Raw genomic sequence first — 10,545 nt, forward strand, 5'->3', positions numbered from 1 at the left:
TGAAGAGATGCATGGCTGGGTAGAATAAAGGTGCCATAAGCAGCTGCAGACATTTTTACATGAAACCACATATCGTTTTGTTTCACAGTGGGATAAATATAATGACGGTTATGGTGATTACTTTTGAAATAATACAAAGTTTACTTACTTTTTTCCGTCTGTCTCATTTTCATTTGACTGCCCCTTATAGTTTTCTTAACAGGCCCTTCGCCTGACAATAGTTGAGTGAGTCGATATCTTTAACGATAGGCCATCTGAGCCAGTTTTCTTAATGCATTTCAGGCACTCCTTAAATGTTTGGTATTACGGCGATTTCGACGGTGAGTCCTCTGCATGTGTAAGGATCACTTCTGGAAGATTAAGGATCGCGTCACCTTAATAATCTTCGTCATCGGATCATACCTAAGTTCCTTGTAGATGGGATCACTCGAGGAACTATGTTAGGACGAATAAAGTCTAATAATTAGACGGGGGTCTAGTGACACCATCACAAAAGCTGTGATGCAACCACACTCCAGCTAATCGGTCTTTGCCTTGAGGAAGGCTGTTACAACTCGGCTGTAATGTAGGTACATTTTTGTATTCCAAGTGTTTTATAAGGTGATGCGGCATTATATTCAGCAGCTTTCAGTGTAAATTTGTAAATTCGTGGTTCGATTATGTGGGTCCAAACTGCTTAGGTCATCGGTCCGTAAAGTTACATACTACTTAACCTAACTTAAACTAACTTACGCTATGGACAACACACACAACCATGCATGAGGGAGGACACGAACCTCAGAAGGGGAGCCGCCCGGACCGTGACAAGAAGCCTTAGACCGCGCGGCAGCTTTTAGAGAGACTGACAGTGGTCAACGAAGCCTACGCGTTTGTGGCACAAGTTAACTAAAGGAAGGGACACAGCCCGAGGCAACAAGGAATAGTTGATTTGTAAACGCGTGTAAGTGTGTTTGTTTGTGTGTGAGGGGTGAATGGGCGAAGCTGGTAGAGAGAGAACAAGATTTGACTGGCTATCTAGGTTCAAATGGATGTACACAAATCAAAAAAACGGTTGCAACAACCTGGTTTCCAGAACTGCTGAAGATAGACGTTGACTGTGGACACTGTCCTTTGACTAATCATAGATGTCACTGAAGCTGCCCAAAGATGTAAACAATCATGCATGAGCAGTGCTTGTTATACAGCCGATCAGTTCCAGTCATTCCACCAGGAAGGAGGTAGACGGCTCGTGTTGTCTGCAGTTCAACCGTGCCCAGACGGTCAATACCGTGGTTCGATGGCGTCCGCATTGTTATTTTGTGCCAGGAAGGACTCTCAACAAGAGAAGTGTCCAGGCGTCTCCTAGTGAACCAAAGCGTTGTTGTTCGGACATGGAGGAGATACAGAGAGACAGGAACTGTCGATGACATGCCTCGCCCAGGCCGCCCAACGACTACTACTGCAGTGGATGATCGCTACCTACGGATTATGGCACGGAGAAACCCTGACAGCAACGCCATCATGTTGAATAATGCTTTTCGTGCATCCACAGGACGTCGTCTTATGACTCAGTTTGTGCGTAATAGGCTGCATGATGCGCAACTTCTCTCCTGACTTCCACGGCGAGGTCCATTTTTGAAATCACGACACAATGCAGTGCGGTACAGATGGGCCCAAAACATGACGAATGGACGATCAGGATTGGCATCAGGTTCTCTTCACCGATGAGTGTCGCATATGCCTTCAACCAGACAATCGTCAGCCTGCCGATACGTGAATGCCATCCTCCGGCATATCAGCAGCATAGTGGCGAGGCACTCGTCTTCATGGATGACAATTCGCGTCACCATCATGCAAGTCTTGTGAATGACTTCCTTCAGAATAACGACATCGCTCGACTAGAATGGCCAGCATGTTCTCCAGACATGAACCCTGTCGAACATGCCTGGGATAGACAGTAAAGGGCTCTTTATGGGCAATGTGACCCACTAACCACACTGAGAGATCTACGCCGAATCGCTGTTGAGGAGTGGGACAATCTGGACCAACAGTGCCTTGATGAACTTGTGGATAGTATGCCAAGACGAATACAGGCATGCATCAATGCAAGTGGACGTTCTACTGGGTATTAGAGGTACCAGTGTGTACAGAAATCTGGACCACCACCTCTGAAGGTCTCGCTGTGTGGTGGTACAACATGCAATGTGTGGTTTTCATGAGCAATAAAAAGGGCGGAAATGATGTTTGTATTGATCTCTATTCCAATTTTCTGTACAGGTTCCGGAACTCTCGGAACCGAGGTGATGCAAAACGTTTTTTGATGTGTGTATGAAGCAGCAGTTAATCACAGTTGAAGTGACATGCACAGGACGAACTATCGCTGAGAGCTGCGTCTGTGTTTTCACTGAAAACTACAATATAATTCTCACTGAAAACTGAGTGCTGCACGCACCCTTCTCGACCAGTTCCTGTGTCGCAGTGCGTCGCAGCCTGCGAGGCGATAGCTCGGAGAGAGGGAGAGAAAAAAAAAGCGAGGCGCCCTAAAAAGGCCAGGGGGCCTGTTTTACGACTAATAACGAGTGAGGCTGCGCGGCGGCGACAGAGGTTGCGTCAAAGAGGCGCTCGTGGTGGGTTGGGGTGACTTTACGAGCACCAGGGATTTGAAGGGTGGGTGGCGTAAAAGCGGCCACAATTAGCGCGATGGGCCGGGGGCAGGTCAGAGAGTCTGAAGGCAGGGCGCAATCACGCCTGGCTGCAAAGTGGTGGACCTCGCGAAAGGACTCCAACACGACGACTGTACCTAGTACAAAGACGAGTAATGAACTCACAAGAGAAACGTGTCGAAACGCACCATGAAATTTTTTATGCAGAAAGAATGTAACGACAGAAATGCATTGTCAAAATTTAACTGCTAGGAAACACTGCAAGTATACCTTAACATTTTTGATGTTGGTCGTTCTTGTAGCACGAGGAACAGCTTATCGCAGTGATTTGTACAGAACTGCCTCCTTCGTTTTGTCCTGGCCGAGAGTCCAACAAAAGCATTGCATTAATTTCTACAGCCGATTATAAACCATTTCATATGAAATATTCTTTTATATTCTTCTAGATTATGATGTGTCGATTATAAGATGTTTGCCAGTTAACAGTCCTTTTTTAAAAATTTTGGTTCTAATAAGGCTTGAGGTCCTTGAAGACAGATATAAAGCTGTCGAAACAGTAAATCACTCATCACTGTCATTGTTGTATATGACTGTGTTATAGCGTTAATCGATTGTACAACATATTCCCTCTTTTTTCGGCTGTGACAAGAGAGCGTTGCGCCGCACACTGCTAATATCCGGAGTGACAAAAGTGAATTAGGAGCACGTAAACCACACAAAAAACTTCAAGCATCATTAATGTTTCGAATACGAGGCAGTTCGTATCGACAACTGAGGTGCTGCTTACATTTTTGTTATTAAGGTGACTAGCAGAGGACAACAACCCAGGCAGTGTTTGACGTTACGTTACAGACGACTTCCATCAATTGCGACTTAAATTTACTTAAATGAAATATTTCTTGCACATACATCATATTTGACAACTCCTGCAGCACATTTCTTGTTATAATTTTTGGATACTGTAACAATTAAACAGGTCCTTATTTATCCCCATACTCAACACAATAAAGGGAAGTGTCATCTGAATGACGAAATCAAATATTTTCCTAACATCAGGCACGAAGGAAAAATTAATGCTTTTAAGCACGTTACAGTAATTACTAGTTTTATTTAGACGGAACTGTGGTGGAGTAAGGAATGATTCTGACCCTTACTCTGCCTATTGTACTGCATATGGAGCATATCTAAAGTAATTCGTAAAAAGTGCCAGTGTAAACTGATAATCCACAGATTGTAACGCCGGAAATGCATATCCTCCTATTTCCATCTATTGTACTATAAATTTTTTTCCTTTATTTGTTACCTGAAGATATTTTAATTGTTTTACTATTTATGCATTTATGTCGATGTATAATTGGTTTGTTTTGTAATTATTATTTCTATTTTTACGCTAGGTCTGGCTTAGGGAAAACTATGCTATCGAATGATTACATCGATAGGTCGTGTGGAGAATCAAAGTGTTTAGGAGCTTTGGTAGTGTTAACTCTGCCGCATGGAGCGCGGGCAGAGGGAGTGTGGCTGGAGTAGGGCGATGGAGCAGGTGTGTTCTGTAACGCTCCCGTGAGATGCCGCGCTTTCGGGGTTTGGCAGCATGTAACTGCGCTCGACTTGCTATGATAGTGTCTGACACGGTGTCGCGGACGGGAAGCATTAGCTGGCGCACATCAAGAGCCCGTTTCGCATGGTGACAGTGTCGAGAAGAAGGCGCGCTAACATCCAGCTTCTGCAAAAGCGACGGCCGACAATGAGTAACTGTCGCCACCTCCCCGATCGACCACTGCAAACCTTCAATCAACCAACAAGGAAGACTAAAAGCACGCAAAGTTTTAGAACTGTATGGCAGACCTCAGCTTATCAAACTGTTGCATCACAAAATTACAGCAACTTAGCATGAACCTTTGTTGCACATTGTCCCAATTGCATTACCAAGCAGGGTCCCTTCCTTTTCTGGAATGAACCCGAGTGTCGTTGAAATTCAGACTCCAGCATTAAAGTAATATCATTCCATTTCACTGCTTTAATTTCAAAGTTCAGTTAAAGTATTCATAGCTGGCTACAATATTTAGATTACACAAGCACAAATTAAGAGTGCGAGTTTTGTTACCATATTTTAGCTTACCTGTGACTGCAGCTCAGCTTGGTACGTACTAAATTTTACTATTGTTAATTGTTCGGAATCATTTAATTCAAGTTCAAAGTTAAATCTCTTATTTCTAAATTGCGTAGATTCAAGTAGCTTTTGAAATGATTGTTGAGGTAGCCCAAGACAAGCCTTATTTTATTGAATTACGTAGTGCTTGAGAAATAACATTCACTATTAATTTCAGTCACTAAATTAACTTTCAATTTTCCGGTTTTATTAATTCTTTTGCTAAATTAAGTCAGAGTGTAGCGAAATTTATTACTTCTGACAAACTTTCAGTTTTCACACAAGACGTGTCAACCTTCAGTTGACACACTTATAGTGCTAATTATATGTGCATTAATCTTTCATTTTCAGTTATTATAGTAGTTGACCATAGGACTGGCGACAGTAATTTTCCGCAAATCGCAAACATCTAATTAACACCAATTAATTGTTAACGTAACGAACGTACATTTACTTTCTTTATTAATTTTACCCTTTTCTCAAAATTAATTTCCACCAATTTCATTTGCATTTTTCCTTTCATTTAGATGTAACCCTTTCCTCCCTCTTTACCGACAAATTAACTTCGGTGACGATTGCTTTCCCTAAATTTCCATTAGGTGCACGCGGTTTAATTTTTCACTGTCATTAAGGTCGATAAGTGAGGGGGAGGTTACAAGATGACTGAAATTTCAGGATACTGTTTTCCTGATAAACCCCAATTGACATGAGGCTATCGGAAATTATGTTATCTGACAATTTCCTTAAAAGTTGCTTTTACAGTCGAGAGTGATATTGGTTGTTCCTGATAGAATCTGAATTATATCATGAGTCTTTTCGTCGTCCTCCTGGAAGACGGAGGTATCGTTTTGTCCAGGCTGAGAGTCCAACAGAAGCACTGCATTAATTTCTACAGCCGGTTAGAAACCGTTTCAAATGAAATATTCTTTTATATTCTTCTAGATTATGATGTGTCGATTATAAGATGTTTGCCAGTTAACAGTCCTTTTTTAAAAATTTTGGTCCTAATAAGGCTTGAGGTCCTTGAAGACAGATATAAAGCTGTCGAAACAGTAAATTACTCATGACTGTCATTGTTGTATATGACTGTGTTATAGCGTTAATCGATTGTACAACAGATTCCCTCTTTTTTTGCCTCGATATAATAAAGTGCGGTTTGCTAGCTGTTATTTTATGAAACCTGACTTATCGGTACTAGCCACATCAGATATGGGAGTTCAAAATAGTTCAAAAGGCTCTGAGCACTATGGGACTTAACTTCTGAGGTCATCAGTCCCCTAGAACTTAGAACTACTTAAACCTAACTAACCTAAGGACATCACACACATCCATGCCCGAAGCAGGAATAGAAACTGCGACCGTAGTGGTCGCGCGGTTCCAGACAGTAGCGCCTAGAACCGTTCGGCCACTCCGGCCGGCTAGATGTGGGAGTAACAGGAAGGTTCACCTTCAGGTCAGCTATGAGTTAATGGCATATGTCTGCACTTTCACTTGAAATAAATTTCGTTGTTTTGCGACATCCCATATTGTATGATTTCTTGAATCTGCTTAACAGGTCGAAGAAGACTTCACATTAATACTGTTCATCTCAGTTACGATTTGGACAGCCCAGTCTCGTAGATTTGAATCCGTAACGCTACAGTAACTGACAGGAGCAGCTCTAAATGACTCATGTCCCAAGAAAACTCCTTTATGGAACTGTTATTCATGTTATTTATTCAAGTTTAGGTGTTTACACTGGTTATTAATGGGTGGTAACGGAAACTTTTGACCACCCTGTACAGTAAATCTTTTGGATAGTATTCCTTGGACAGGTTTGCGAATTTCATTTTGGTGCGAATTATTACTTCGTGTAAGTCTTTCTTCTAGTTGTGCAGATCATGGCCAGACTTTACGAAGCAATACCGGGGTCGCAAGCTACCTGACTTTAAGCGTTGAACACAATGAAAATTAATTCAGTTCTATCTCCATTGTTAACAATTACGCCACTGAGAAGGCAACTGCTAATTATTACACATATTAAATCAGTGGCAGATTTGAGTGAGTGGTAACTATGGACAGTTCTTTCAGAGAAACTGTCAACGAAAACTGAAATTTGCTTCACAAATTACTATCGCATCAAGTCGTGTTATCTGTTTGCCGATGCGCTGTCAACCAAGGATATACACTCCTGGAAATGGAAAAAAGAACACATTGACACCGGTGTGTCAGACCCACCATACTTGCTCCGGACACTGCGAGAGGGCTGTACAAGCAATGATCACACGCACGGCACAGCGGACACACCAGGAACCGCGGTGTTGGCCGTCGAATGGCGCTAGCTGCGCAGCATTTGTGCACCGCCGCCGTCAGTGTCAGCCAGTTTGCCGTGGCATACGGAGCTCCATCGCAGTCTTTAACACTGGTAGCATGTATAAAATAAATAAAATAAATAAAAAAATGTTATTGTTATTTTGAATATGTTAATTATTCTATCTGTATGATGGTGATTGTGATTGCAATTGTATTTGCTTATCTGGAACGTGGACGTTTAATTATTCGGTATCAGACGCTTGACAATGGCTTTTTCGTAAAGGCAATGTTACTCGCAGTTGACCGTGAAATAAAACTGAATAGTCGGACTTCGTAATTAAATCGTTTCCAAAGACTGCTGCGGCAGGTGCGGACTCATAATCTAAATTTCAATATTACAATAATTTGCCAGCCATGCCAATACGTCGTACAGAGGTGATTGTCTACTAAACATAAAAAAGTTACACAGTTAGTTAAATCAGATATATTCAATGAATAAGCCTACAGTTCATAATCCTACTTACTTTTATAAATATAAATTCTTTACAGAATCGAGTGCCTACTGTGGTTGCAACTCGCAGTATTCTTCTATAACATGAAATATGGCGGTGTGCCAGACAATAAAATAAAATACGTGCTTCTCGCACCACTTAAACCAGAGCTCTCTCTTTCTTAATCAAACATAAGAGTAACGTAATTGTGCTTTTGTTTTATCAGCGACACAGCGCTGCAGTTGTGTGCCATAGGCTTTATTTATTTGTCACTGATTATTTATTTAATTAATATTTCGCGTTTCCGAGGAAACTCACGCTCGGCATGCAAATGTGCCTTTATATTGCCCCCTGAATTGCGAGGCGAAAGGACACACCTGCAGGCGAGCAATTCACCTAAAGGCACAAGAAAATCTAAGTTATCTACAACTATTTACATGACTTACATTACACATTATACACATTATATACAAAATTTGAATGACGCGGGTGCGCCGTAAAAGTTCTAACGTTGGCAGATAGAGTGCGCGCATGCGCAGAAGCGTCTGTGTAACTGCGGCACTGCCGTTAAATCGTACAGTTAGATCACGCGGCACAGTATTGCAGATCATATTGTTCGTGTGCGCGCGTTTTTCAGTCGTTGCACAAAGAAAATATTCAACCAAGATTACATATGAAGACTACATTCTATGACAGGTAACTTAGTTTTAAATTTACAATATTTGTTATAACACAATACAACTTAGATTGTTGAATGTTCTTAGTTACATAGTATTGTTTTGAAATACTTCAAAGAAAAATGTCCGTATTTTTCAGGTGCGTTGACCTATACACATCGTGTCGTTATTACAGTTCATATTCATCCGCTGCACAATAATTTTTTACAGGCTAGTATCGTCGTGGTAAAGTTTTTTGATCACAGTAACATCGTTGTATAACAACGTGATTAATACATAAGCGTGTCCATTTCTCATTTCCATTATAGTCGTAGTGATGCAGTTCGTTGTGACTAAAAGCATTGCTTATTACAGATCAGACGTGACCCGTCGAGTAATTGGTCCACGTGCAGTTCGTTTTTTACATTCCGTGGAAGCTTGGTTGCAGAACCTCGGACGGCACATAGCTGGCGTCGATCCTTGGACAGTCCAGGTAAGAGTGTCCGTCACATTTCGAGAACATTTCATTCCCTGAAGTTCCAACCAAAATTCTTCCACCCGTCGTGTTGTTTTCTGGACAGGCACTTTGTGTCCATTTAATCCAGTTAACATCTTGAAGTTGGGTACTGTAGTAATATCACTAGACGATGCACGAATTATGCACTTCACATTTTCAGTTTTTTGCTGAATATAGTTCACCTAAATGTTCGTAGTTATTAACCAAGGAAATCGTTCATCGCGTTTACATAGATACGCTGCATAATGAATGGCATTAACAGTTTCTTTCACATAGGTTTCCGCGTAGTTGCAGAGTTAGTAATGTTCGTTAATGTCCGTGAACAGAGGTTCACTATGCAATGTCTTTTTGGCACTCGTTTTGTTCAAATTTTTACATAGTAACAGTTACATGATACATCAGTTAAAAAAAAAAGTAATTATACATACACACGTCACATATTTTCTTAGCATAAACATAATACAGTTGCACATAAACATGTTAACATCATCATTACATAGCTATAGGTTATTAAATTGTGTCACGTTTGATTACATGAATTGCAGATATTTACATCCTCTTTAGCGGTTTTGCTGGGATATTATCGATGTTTTTTGTGATGTCATCTGAAATTAAGATAGGTTAGACACAACATTCATTACATCAGTAGGCAAGACCAGGCGTTTTCACTACTCAATAAATATTCAAAGTAGTAAGAGAGAGAAAATGTTCGATTCCTCGCGTTTTGTGCGTGTGTGTAGAGTGTCTGTGTGGCCTTGACTACTGATAGATGCTTTTCGTGTTGAGAGATGTGCGTCTAATCTATTTCTCAAAGTAAAAGATCGCTTCACAGATGACGTCTGTCAGTTCGTCAGGTGTCACACCAAGTCAGTGGTACCTTCAGTTCCGTGAAAAATTAATATGTCATCCACTGCTACGTAATCATAAATTTTACTTTAATATTCCGTCTTTCAGGTGGAGGCGCGCGCTGAAAGAAGAGTTCTTCTGTCTTCAACTGCGTCACTGGAACCGCTGAAATGAAAATTTCTATACTACTTATTATCTGTGTTGTAACAACAGAGTTTTTCGAGTTGCTTAGCAATATTTTGATGGGTATGACTTTGACATTATTCAGCATGAAATGCTCTAAGATCTCGGTGTGCGTATAGCCCAATAATTTTGTTAGTTCTAGGATGTTGTAACAGATACGCACCAGGATGCGGTATGTTAACAATTATATAAGGTCCTTCATATAGCAGACGCCACTTAGCGTTGCGTCGTTTGAGTGCTACAGGTTTATGATGAGTACGAAGTAGTACAAGCATTCCTACCTCGAATTTTTGTTTTCTTTTTATTATGTTTCTGTGATGTTTGTTTCGTATTTGTGCGTGATGTGTCAATGTAGTCAATACTTCTTTTATTTTCTGTTCAGGTGTGATTTCCTTGTCTGACAACTTAGGTAATGGTTCTGTCCACTGATCGTTCTGTTTGCAATTGAACATGATCTCGTTAGGTGTGTAATTCGTATCGTAAATATTTAAGTTATTGTGTACGTCTTCGAAAAGACTTAGGTAGGACACCCAATTAGTATGTTTTGATGAAATATAGGTCCTCATGAATCGATTTAATTCTCGGAAAAGTCTCTCAGTCGCGTTACATTGTGGACTAAACCTCGAAATAAATATACTTTTAATGTTATTGTCCTTCAAGAAATTTCTCCATTTGTACCCAGAGTAGTATGCTGCATTATCTGATAGAATTGCTTTAGGTTTTCCCACGTGCGTCAGGTAATCACTTGAGAATCTTCGTATTATAGCAT

This window comes from Schistocerca americana, chromosome 6 (assembly GCF_021461395.2).
Source record: "Schistocerca americana isolate TAMUIC-IGC-003095 chromosome 6, iqSchAmer2.1, whole genome shotgun sequence".
Classification (NCBI taxonomy): Eukaryota; Metazoa; Arthropoda; class Insecta; order Orthoptera; family Acrididae; genus Schistocerca; species Schistocerca americana.